Below are 11,436 nucleotides of genomic sequence, written 5' to 3'. Positions count from 1 at the left end.
CCTCTCCCGCTGGTGGCTGTGGCGGCGGGAGAGCGCAGCGTCGGTGGGGCTGGTGGATGTGGCGGGTGGCGGCGGGAGGCAGAGGAGGGGAGGAGGAGGAAGCGGAGGAGGGGCGGAGGAGGCCGACGGAGGAAGAGGCGGGGTGAAAGCGGAGCGAGCAGGGCGGCGGCGGCGGGGCGGCAGGGGAAGGGGCGGGGCTAGCGGGGCCGGGCGGGGATTTTGTTTTTTTTAATTTTTTAATATTCTTTAGTACGGTTATTTCAACCGGTACTAGAGACCCTTCCAGTACCGAATTGCTAGTACCGTTTGCGAAATCGGTATTAGAGGAGGGTTCCGTACTAGAGCTGTTTTCTCTGGGATGTGACAAACATCTATCGGAGCGGGAGATGCCGGATTTCCTCTGGAGCGGCCGGTTTCTGTTACCTGGACTCTGGTTTTATGCGGTTTTAGATATAGTCCACGTGAATACTAACGGTTTTTTCCGGTTTTTCTCGCTAGGTGCTGGTTCAACACAATTTTTTATTCCCATCACTTTCCAGTAATTTTGACGTACGAAAGTTAAGAAACTACACAAACAGTCCGCAATTTACAGAGAATGGAAGAGAAGAAAATAGGCAGAGAAGATGAGATAAAAGGAAATTTGAAATTGTTTATTATAACTTCTTAATTCACACGAAATTGGACCGAGACCAAATGCTTAAAGCCCACAAATGCCATAAGCCCAGGCCCAGTTCAACCTGAACAGTGGCAAAGTGTCGTCACTCTCACTCATCAGTCGTCTAGGAACTTTTTTTTTATTTTTAACCCTTTTTTTATTTATTTTTAAAAATAACCTCACCCGGGCTTTATTTGCGCGGGGTGACCCTTTTAGCCGCGCCAGACCGCCTGGCGCGGCAGTAACACGCTGCCGCGCCGCATGCACTGGCGCGGCGAGTCGTGGCGCCAGGTGGGCGCTGACGTGGGCGGGCGTTCGCCGCGCCAGCCCGCCTGGCGCGGCAGGGCCAGCACTAAATCCACGCGCCGGCTCCCTTCCTCCTCCCTCCCTCCTTTTTTCCTCCTCCAGACTTGCCCGAGCCCGAGCTCCTTGCGCCGCCCCCCGCTGCCCCACCCCCAAATCCACCCAAAATCCAGCGTTTTCGGTGGGGGAAAGTAGTGGAAATCGATCCCTGCTTCGTGTGGAAGGTATTCCCCTACTTTTTCTCGTGTTTTACCGTTGCATTTGGTAGATCGGAGGATGTTTAGGTGACTTAGGGTTAGGTTAGTGATTTGAATTTTGAATGAAATGCAATGGTGTTTTGTGTTAGATGATACGTAGTTCATACGCAATTGAGTCTCTGCCCGCGATATTGACGTGTAGAACTTGTCGATTTAGGTATATATTCATTGAATCGTATAGTGCAATGTATATGTGTATTTTTTGTTTGCAATTTGTCCAATATATGTAATGTGTGTAGTTGATATGTCGAATATGTGCAATGTGTAGTGTATATGACATGGTGAAATGTTTGTATTTTGTAGATGGATCGTTTAGTTCGATTTTTTGATGGTGGTGTTGTGAAACAAAATGGGGAGTTAGAGAATATGAATGAGTCAATTGAATTCTTCGATGGTCCTCCAAGTTTTAGTGATTTAGTTGACCCTGTAATGACGAAGTATGGATGTAGAGTGGATGAGATCAGTTTGAGAGGTCGTTTTGATTGTGGGAAAGCTAGAGCTCATTATGTTCTCATGAAGTTAGCATCCGATGCGAATTGGAAGCACTATAAGGATGTTGTGCACGAAGCTAATGTTGCATGTTTGGAGGTTATAGTCGAAATTGTTCGTATGCCTGGTCCAAATGTTGTCATGAGGGAGGAAGTGGCGGTAGTGAACCATAATGGTACCCAGGAGTCAGAAATGTTGCATCACGTGTTAGGTGAAACAGAACGTGATTTTGACTTGGCTATTGCCAATGATGATTTTCCCAATAACATTTTTGAGAGGGATGAAGCAAATATAGATGTTGATAATGTCTCTATGGGTTCCGAAGATTGTGAATTGGAGGAAGATGGGGTAGTAGGTGTGGAGGTAGAGGAGGAATCACTATTTGAGAGTGGTGGGCATGAATATGAGAACGTCGGGGTAGAAAATGAAGAGGATGGACCGCAATTTGACACCACAACCGTACATGATGTAGAAAGCATTCGTCGTATGGACGATTGTTTTTCTTACACCCAGTATGAGTTGCGGTTGTTAAAAGAACGTGATGTCGAACTGCCATCCGTTCCCAATGATAAGGACATAAGTATGGTTCACAAAGCAATATGTGAATCTAGTATGGTGAATGCCGAAGGGACGTCCATTGGTGAGAGTCCAGTGATTAAGAAGGGGATGAAGTTCAATAGTCTTGAGGAGTTTAAGTTTTTCTTGGCTGACTACGCGGTGAGGTTACATAGACCTTTTAGCGTAGTTCACTCTGACAAGAACTTAAGATACAATGTGATGTGCAAGCAAGGATGCCATTGGCGTGTATGGTCTCGGCTAATATCAAGCACCGGACAATGGAGAATTTCAAATGTTGTGCAACCGCATACTTGTCGGTCGTCACAGCCGAAGCGAGAGCATGTACAGTGCACAGCAAAGTACCTTGGACGGCGTATCCTAGGCATTATCCGTAAAGATAGCGAGACATCGGTGCCATCACTCGTGGAGTCCATCTTCATCTTTAGTGGGTACCGTGTGAAGTATTCGAAGGCTTGGCGGGCAAAGCAACACGCTGTTGCCCTGCTTTGGGGCGACTGGAAGGAGTCGTACGGCATGGTTCCTAGGGTACTCTCAGCTATAACCTACTACAATCCTGGAGTTAAATGGTGCATCGACTCATGTGGCATGATGCTTCCTGACAATGGAGTGTTGAAGCATATACTGCAAAGGGTATTTTGGTGCTTCCCTCAATGTAGTGAGGCATTTCAACATTGCCGTCCTGTGATACTTGTGGATGATACATTCTTGACTGGCAAGTACAAGGGTACATTAATGATGGCAGTTGCTGTAGATCCAGAACAACAGCTTGTGCCTCTTGCTTTTGCCTTGGTCGAGAGTGAGAATAATGAGAGTTGGTCATGGTTTATGAAACTTGTTCGGGTACATGTTCTTGGACCTTCACGGATAGTGTGTATGATATCAGATAGGCATCATGGGCTCCTAAATTGTGCGAAGGACCACATTGATGGTTTTCCACCGCTTGTGCATAGGTGGTGCATGAGGCACTTTGCTGCCAACATGTCGCGTCGGCAGAAGAGCAATCGTGTGATTGGAAAATTGAAATTATTATGCAAGGTTCATACAGAGAGAGGATTTTGTTAGAAGTTAGAAGATCTAGTGAAGGACTTGAACGACGACGCAAAAGAATGGTTGAAGGGTGAAATGGAGGACAAGGATAAATGGGCGCAGGCTTTCGATGAGGGAGGGATGCGCTGGGGTATTATGACCACGAACTACTCGGAATCACTCAACGGAGTTTTCAAAGGCATCCGAAGTAGGCCCGTCGCTGGAATTATTGAATACACATTCGAAAAATGCAACGCCTACTTTGTGAACCGATGGCGAAAGGCACGTGAAATGTTGGATCAAGGCTATAGAATTGGGCAAGTTGCAGATGATTATTTATCAGAGGCTGAGCTTAGATCCGTGCACCACTTAGCAGAACCGTACGGGCCAGAAAGGATGGTGTATTCTATAAGAAGTTACGGTACGACTAACATTGGGGGTGAGAGTCATGGAGGCCGACACTACAGAGTGGATCTGCATGAAGTTTCGTGCACCTGCAATGTTCCTCAATTGTTGCACCTTCCATGTTCACACTTCATTACAGCTTGCAAGGCAAGAGGTCTTAACTATGAAAGCCCCCTGTACATGTCACTGTTGTACTCTAGGGAGCACACCATCAAAATATGGGAATCAAGCTTTCAACCTTACCTAGATCCGTCACAATGGCCGGCATATGAAGGGGCAGGGTACGTGCCTAACCCCAGTTTAATGAGAAATAAAGTAGGAAGGAGGCAGAAGAAGCGTTTCACAGGCGACATGGACGTGTCGGAAGGGAGGCTTTCTGCAGATTATGATACTGGTGATTTTGATATTGACAAGTCGGAAAATCGTTGCTCCAAGTGCCACAAGATCATTAGGAATTGCACGTGCCGCAGTAGAAAATCAAAAGGCACTAAATCTAGACCGAGCAGTAATAGGCCGCGTACTTCGAACAATTGGGTATGCGCGTTGCTTGTATTTTGCGTGTCTATTATTTTATCTTTTTTATAGTAGTACATTATCATAGTTTCCGTACTTATCATATAATGAAGCTTTTTACTAACGATCATTTTTGTTGTTTCTTTAGGATGGCGGCCCCGGGGTACCCTCTTCTTGAGGCTGCTTACGACTTACATCACCGTGCCCACCACCTCGCGGACTTAAATGAGGTATAACAATGGTTGCTAATTTTTGCTGATGAATGCATACCTTAGGATGAGAATTGCAAGATTTTCGTATGAAATGTTCTTATAAATTAAGGATGTGCCTATCGTTACTATTCGCTTGTGTACAGTGTAAACAATTTCATACTGCAAATGTCATTTGTATCTGTAATACTTGCCATTTGAAGCATTAAAGTAACTATGAGAAATTGAAAAGAAATCCAAAAGAAAAAGAAAAGAAATTGGCAAAAGATCAAATTCGGTCAAAGTTGACCGAAATTTGAATTTCAAATTTTAAATTCAGAAAAATTTGTCAAACATATGGAGTACAAGTGTAAGATTGTTTGGAACTGAGGGATTAAAAATTTGGAAGTGAATTAGTGCTAAATATCTCAAAGGAACCAGAGAAAAGAAAAAGAGAAATGCCGTTTACTGTTCACCGTCCGAAAACAGCAATCCAGAAAAACAGCAGCAGAGTCTGTTTTCAAAATTAATTTCTGGAGAATTTTGCAACTAAACGCACCAGGACAACTACACTACATTGAAATATGAACTTTGTACTACAATATTCATGTGTTGTTGGCCAGGAACAGTAAAGGGAAGGAAGTCAAATTCAAGCTCAAAGTCAGCTCATTGTCACAGTTGTCTGAAACTCTGAAAATTTCCTAAGTCTGAACAGCAGCAAGGCATCGACTTGGAATTCAAATTCAGAGCGAAGTGGATCAAGAAAGGTACTTGTTCATGAGCAAAATGGAACATTGGGACATAGTAGGACATGTTTAGGGAGAAGTTGGAGTGGAAAAACAAGGTTTAGGCCACTGAATTGGGTTAACAAGTGAGATCGACACCACTGTCGATAGCTGACGAACTGAATCTCTGATTCAGTCAAATTCAGAACCAGCTCGAGCAACATCTCCAAAAATTCCATTGGTTTGATGATTATCTCGGGATGGAGCCAAAATAAAAGATGGAGAATTTGAGTTTATCTGTAACTTTCTTTAAGCATCTGTGCGCCGTCGGATTGAAGATCAACCACGATGCGGTTCTGAAGGTCACGGGCGGTGACAGAGCTCCAGACGTGTCACCGCCGCCGTCGTCGGTCGACCGCCAGAGCGACTAGCTAGGCCACCTCCTCACCACGCAAGCCTACGGGTAGGCCACGGTGTCGTCCATGCGAGGGGTGAATCGCTTGAATAGTTACTGCTCCCGCGCCACCGTTTCACTGCCTCCTCTTTTTACCGCCGCCCGCTCTCCTCTGTCAAGCATCACCGCCGAGCAAAATTCCGCCGCCACATCTCGTCTCCCGTCGATCCCTCTAGCCCACTCCCCCACAGACACCCTAGCTACACTCCGGGCCAGTCGTTGTCCCACATCTTTGCCGGAGTAGCCGTGCTCGCCGCCGCTTCTGTCCGCCGCCGTCGCGCCGCCCGCTCACGGTGAGAACAACCTTGCGCTGCTTCACTTCTGTCTTGAGTAGTCGTAGTCGAGTTTCTAGTGTCCTAGGATGGAGTAGAGGTAGTTGTTTGAGTCGGTTAAGCTGTTGTCGCAAGAAGCCACGGCCGGCCGAGGAAGTCGCCGCCTGTCGCCGTGGAGGGGATGGCTCCGGCCATCTCCCGGGGAGCTGTTGCCGCGCACGAGGTCGTGTAGGTGTAGAGATGGTGTCGCGACCTAGTCCCGCCGCCGGGAGGGCGCCGGCCGGCGAGCCGCGCCGCCCCCTGTCACGGGCGAGTTTTCGCGGGAGGTAGGAGAAGGCGCTGGGCGCTCGGGCCCGCGCGTCAGAGGCGAAGGGGAGGAAGGAGGCAGGCCGAGCGCGGTCGGTTGCTGGGCCGCGGCGCGTTGGAGGCCCAGTGACGCGCGCGCGCGTTTCGGCCGGGAAAAAAAGAAAAAGGGCCGGCATGTCGTGCAGGCCCAGTGAAGCAGGCCGGAGTCGCGAAGTAAAAGAGGAAAAAGAAAAGAGGCCGTGGGCCGGTGTTGGGCTGCAAAGGAAGAAAGAAAAAGAAAAATCGGCCCGCGGAGCCCATTAGGGGGAAGAATAGGGCCGGCGGGTAGAGTGAATAGGGAAAGGTGGGGTCCGCGCCATGGGGCCCAGTGGTTCGTGAGAGAGGGTAGAGAGTGGGTGAGTAAGAAAAGTATTCCGGGTGATTTTCGGGAAAAATTAGGTTTCCTTTAGTTATTTAATTCGTTTAAAATCGTTTTACACCATTTTAATCACAGAAATTTGTAGAAGTATCCAAAATTAGTGAAACCAATTTTGTTAGGCTTATTTTATTCTCCTTTATGCATTAAAATTTTTACACCCTAGGAAAATAATAAAATTCGGGTATTTATTGAATGCCTTCCTTTTAAGGTAATTAAATAAATACTTAATATTTATAAAATGCATAAAATGTGAATAATACTTTATCAATCACAAATAATTCTTAACCCATAGGAGAATTGATTTTCAAGTTAGAAAATAATTACCACTTTTTCTAAAATTAAAAGAAAAGCTATAGGGAGGGTTAAATAAGAAAAAGGTTAATCCTTTTAGATTTTTTGTGTGTTGGCTTGCAACTTTATCATGATAAGTCGTATAGTCCTTGTTGGCTTGCAACTTTATCATGAAGGAAAGTTGTATAGTCTGTTATTCAAAAAGTTTGCATTCTAACCCCCTGCATGTATATGTGCCGTAGATCCAGAAGCACCGGAAGAAGATTACTGGGAATTTTCAGAAGGACCTTTGGAGTCCGACGAGGTGTTTGAATTTGTTCCCTGTGAAGCAATTCCGTCAGCTTCTACTAATCTTTTTAACGAACAAGGCAAGCCCCGGTGCATTTATACCTATCTAATTTTTTTTTGGAATCGTTATTTCATGTGACTAGTTGTAGGTTAATTGTTATATGTATGCACTAAGTCTAGGAGTTGAATGAAACCTATTCTTGTGTATGATCATGCCTTGACTTAAGGACATCTTTGCCACTTGTTCAAATCTTAGAAACTACCCAAGTCTATAATTGCTTACTTGCTTACATGCTTGGTTTACCAACCTTAAGGAAAACTCTTAAGTCATACATGTTGCTTATGAAGGATAGTCTGGAATATGAAAACGGACAGAAGCTAGAGATGTAGTTCTGTCTGCTAGATTAATCTGGTTAAGGCCCGATTCGTGTCTTAACTTTTGATCAAGTGATAAGCATCTGATCACTTACTGGGTATGGGACCAGTAAAGCCCAGTAGATTAGTAAATTCTATGATCAGGAATGCTTCGTACCCGCGCTTGACGTGCTGGAGATTGGCAGGGGTGTAGCCTGAAACTCACATGGAGATCAGGCCAGACGTGGGGTCCCATGTGAGGGTGCATCCCTGGGTCCGGGTAGTTGTATTCCTAATCATTGACTTTGCTAATCGAGAGGTTGTTAGTACGACCTGGACAGTCGTATAATGCTGGTGATCAAGGTACTCTCCTGCAGGATGTAATTAAGATCCGGATCGCCGCAATTCTCGGTTATGAATGCACTTGATCGCTGTTAAGCATCGTAGTATTAAGTCATGCTATATAAAATCTTCTGTTGTCAAGTAATGTATGATTTAACGACTATGGTTGTTTTACTTATGTTATCATTTAGAATGGTTAGGTAATGATTTAACTCAAATAAAAGATAAAACTAAGGCCTTACTCGTAGTAAGCTTTTTCGGCAAAAATTGTGTCAACCAAGCACACCCAAAGGCTGACATGCATTCCAAAGAAAAACTATTATATTGGTTAGTCGGGTAAGACTTGCTGAGTACCCCGTACTCAGGGTTTTACCCTTGTGGTTATCTTTCAGAAGCTCCACAGGAGGCTACCGAGGAGGAGACCCCGAAGCCCTAGGGTATTGACCTGAGTCTCGCAATACCCTAGAAAATAGTTGATCGACGCATCTTCTCCTGAACTGTTTATGTTTAATCTTAGAACTTGTCTAACACTGCATCACTAAGTTTGCCTCAACCTATGTCCTGTAATAACTCGTACCTCTTAATTATGTATGTAAAAATGTAATGTTTGTTGATATTATCCTATCGCGGATATTATCCTGATGTATGGTTACGAGACACGCCGTGGATCCTTTGAGGAGTCCTAGGGACCACTCGACGGACTACCGGACTTATGCTGTTTTAGGTGCGTTTCGGATGTGCCGTTCCGATGGCGATTAGACGCACTTAAACCAGCTTAAGTTGGGCGGTTCCGCCACAGTATCATATTTGTGTTACTTACCACTTTAGTAGCCCGTTATTCACAATTGGATTGACTTCTCATTTTTTAATAATCTTATAATGGTTTGCAGAATTTGACACCACTCAAGGCTAGGGTGCACTCACCACTTAAATGGGATGAGCGGTACGCCCAGTACCTGCAGAGAGCAGGTTTCTTGGATATCGTTGTTCAGGTCGTGGGGGGTCTCCCTCCAATGGACGGACCACTGTTGACCGCTATGGTCAACAGGTGGCGTCCGGAGACTCACATGTTCCACCTGCCCTTCGGAGAAATGACCATCACAATGCAGGATGCGGCTATGATACTCGGCCTTCCACTGGATGGGCAGCCAGTGACGGGTATTATACAGAATGAGAATTGGCGTGATATGGTCGAGATGCATATTGGGATTAGGCCGCCAGAGCCAGAGGGCGGAGATAGCTCGAAGAAGATGTCCGGTGTCAGCTCGGCATGGTTGAGGGAGCACTTCGATGTGTGTCCTCAGGGAGCAAATGACGAGGTTGTGCAGCGCTATGCTCGAGTGTGGCTATGGCACTTTGTCAGTACATTCCTCCTTCCAGATGCAGCTGGGAACACAGTATCGTGGATGGTTCTCCCCATTCTAGGTCAGGTTTGGGAAAACATAGCCGTTTACAGTTGGGGCTCAGCGGCTCTTGCCTGGCTGTACAGACAGCTATGTGAGGCTTGCAGGCGCACAGCGAGAGATTCCAATGTTGGAGGGTGTACTTATATGCTCCAGATTTGGATTTGGGAGCGAATGCCCGTGGGTCGACCTTCCCGCCTCCGTGTCGATGTAAGTCACAACAGCTAATTCCTTTTTCTACTTTAATGTTCGAAAAACTATTGTATCATGTGACCAATTGGACTTACTTGCAATTTCAGCCATGGCATCGAGACGATGCTCGTCCCACGTTCTATCATGTGTGGAAGCATGTGCGGCCTGTTCGTGGCAATCCGGATAGGCGCTACAGGGCCTACACAAACGAGTTTGATGTTCTCACGCAGCACCAGGTAATTTGCTCACCATAGTTTTTTAAGCTAACTTTCGTATAATGGTAGATGAAATAAGTATTGCGTGAAAATTTTTGAAGGTGGAATGGAAACCGTATGACCGTGAGCAGCTTAGCCATATCGTCTTTTCACCGACGTGCTACAGAGACAGAGAGCTGTGGAGGTGCACGACCCCAATGATATTGTACTACGTGGTAGAGTTTCATATGCCGCATAGGGTGATGCGGCAGTTTGGGAGGATGCAACCGTGCCCTCCTTTGGAATTATCGACTTCACAGCAGCTGCACAGGTACGCAGGAATAAATAACTATTGGAGGCTATTCAATTAACGCACTTAACATGTTATACTAATACTTCACTAATTTCTGATGCAGTATCGACCGCAGAAAGCGGTACAAGGAGAATGATTGGAGGTTGAAGCATGGCCAGTACCTCCTCCTGTGGCAGAACAAGCAAGGATGCGATCCTAAAGGTGGACCGTACTGGCGACCAAACAATGAGTACATACGATGGTACTGTACTTCGACGAGAACCAAAGTGAAACCATCTTGGACTAATGTGCCCATTGAGTATGCACCGTCTGATGATGACGCTGACATAGCTGACGCGTACGACACGGTGACACGCCATGGGACACAGCCTGAGCGTGCACCTCTCCACGACTACATGGTAAGATTTCGGTTTGTAATTATAGTATCGTAACATTGATCACTTATGGAATGAAAACTCCTGCGTGCAGGGACAACAGCTTGCAAGGCTCTTAAACGAGGCGGGCGTGATTATGGAGCACGCCGTCGGGGAAGGTGATGGTCCGCTTCGTGCTTTTGCAGAGGTAGAAGCCCAAACTAATTTTCACTTATACTCGTACTATCTTTGTAACCATCAATAACATAGTCGTGAATATATGGTAGAGGGTTCGAAAAAGTTGCAGGCGAATGGCTATGAGGATGAACTGCATGATGTCCTCAGATGCGCACGACGGGGGCAATGTCCAGGGTACTTCTTTAGGATCACGTCGGACTGCATTGGCGACTACCCCCAGGGCTGCAACACCGTCCACTGCTGCAGGTCCCAGCAGGAGATCGCGAGGTAAGGAACCCGCATCCCCTCAGGAAAGCAAGGACTCTGAAGGTGAGCAGTCTGAGGATGATGACCCTACATATGGTGAGGAACTGGAGATTTCTCACGATGCTCCACCTGTGACTCAGACGCAGGGAGAGTCCAGCCAGGTATATTCACAAGTTTCTCCAAATTCAATTATACATTTTAATGTTCGCTCCCGAAGTGTCATACAAATTTTATGATTTGTGCCCAATTATTCCATAGGAACCTGCACCTCGTACCCGGTTGCCACGCCGGCGTCGTCGTTCCCGGGACCACACCGACGTCGGCAGCGCCAATGTGCTGCCCACGCATCCAAGGAGGGAGCGTCGCCAAAGAGATCCTTTTAGCCCTCCGGATGAGCGGCGGTCACGACACTGAACCTAGCATGTCTCAAGACTTTTGGAACCGTCACGTGTGTAAAAGACTAAGTTGGTTGTTAGGTTTATTCATGTCACGTTTGTAAAAGACTAAGTTGGTTGTTAGGTTTTTTTATGTCCATACAATGTTATATGTTTGCTCCATGATGTACTTATATTTCGTGTATTTTTTCGTCAATGTTCAGAACAAAAATACGTTTCGGATTGTGCAGCGCGCTCCTGACGCCCCACCCTCCTGGGCCGAAACCTACTGAAAGGT

This window comes from Setaria italica, chromosome II, assembly GCF_000263155.2.
Source record: "Setaria italica strain Yugu1 chromosome II, Setaria_italica_v2.0, whole genome shotgun sequence".
Taxonomy (NCBI): domain Eukaryota; kingdom Viridiplantae; phylum Streptophyta; class Magnoliopsida; order Poales; family Poaceae; genus Setaria; species Setaria italica.
This window is presented reverse-complemented; position numbering follows the sequence as displayed.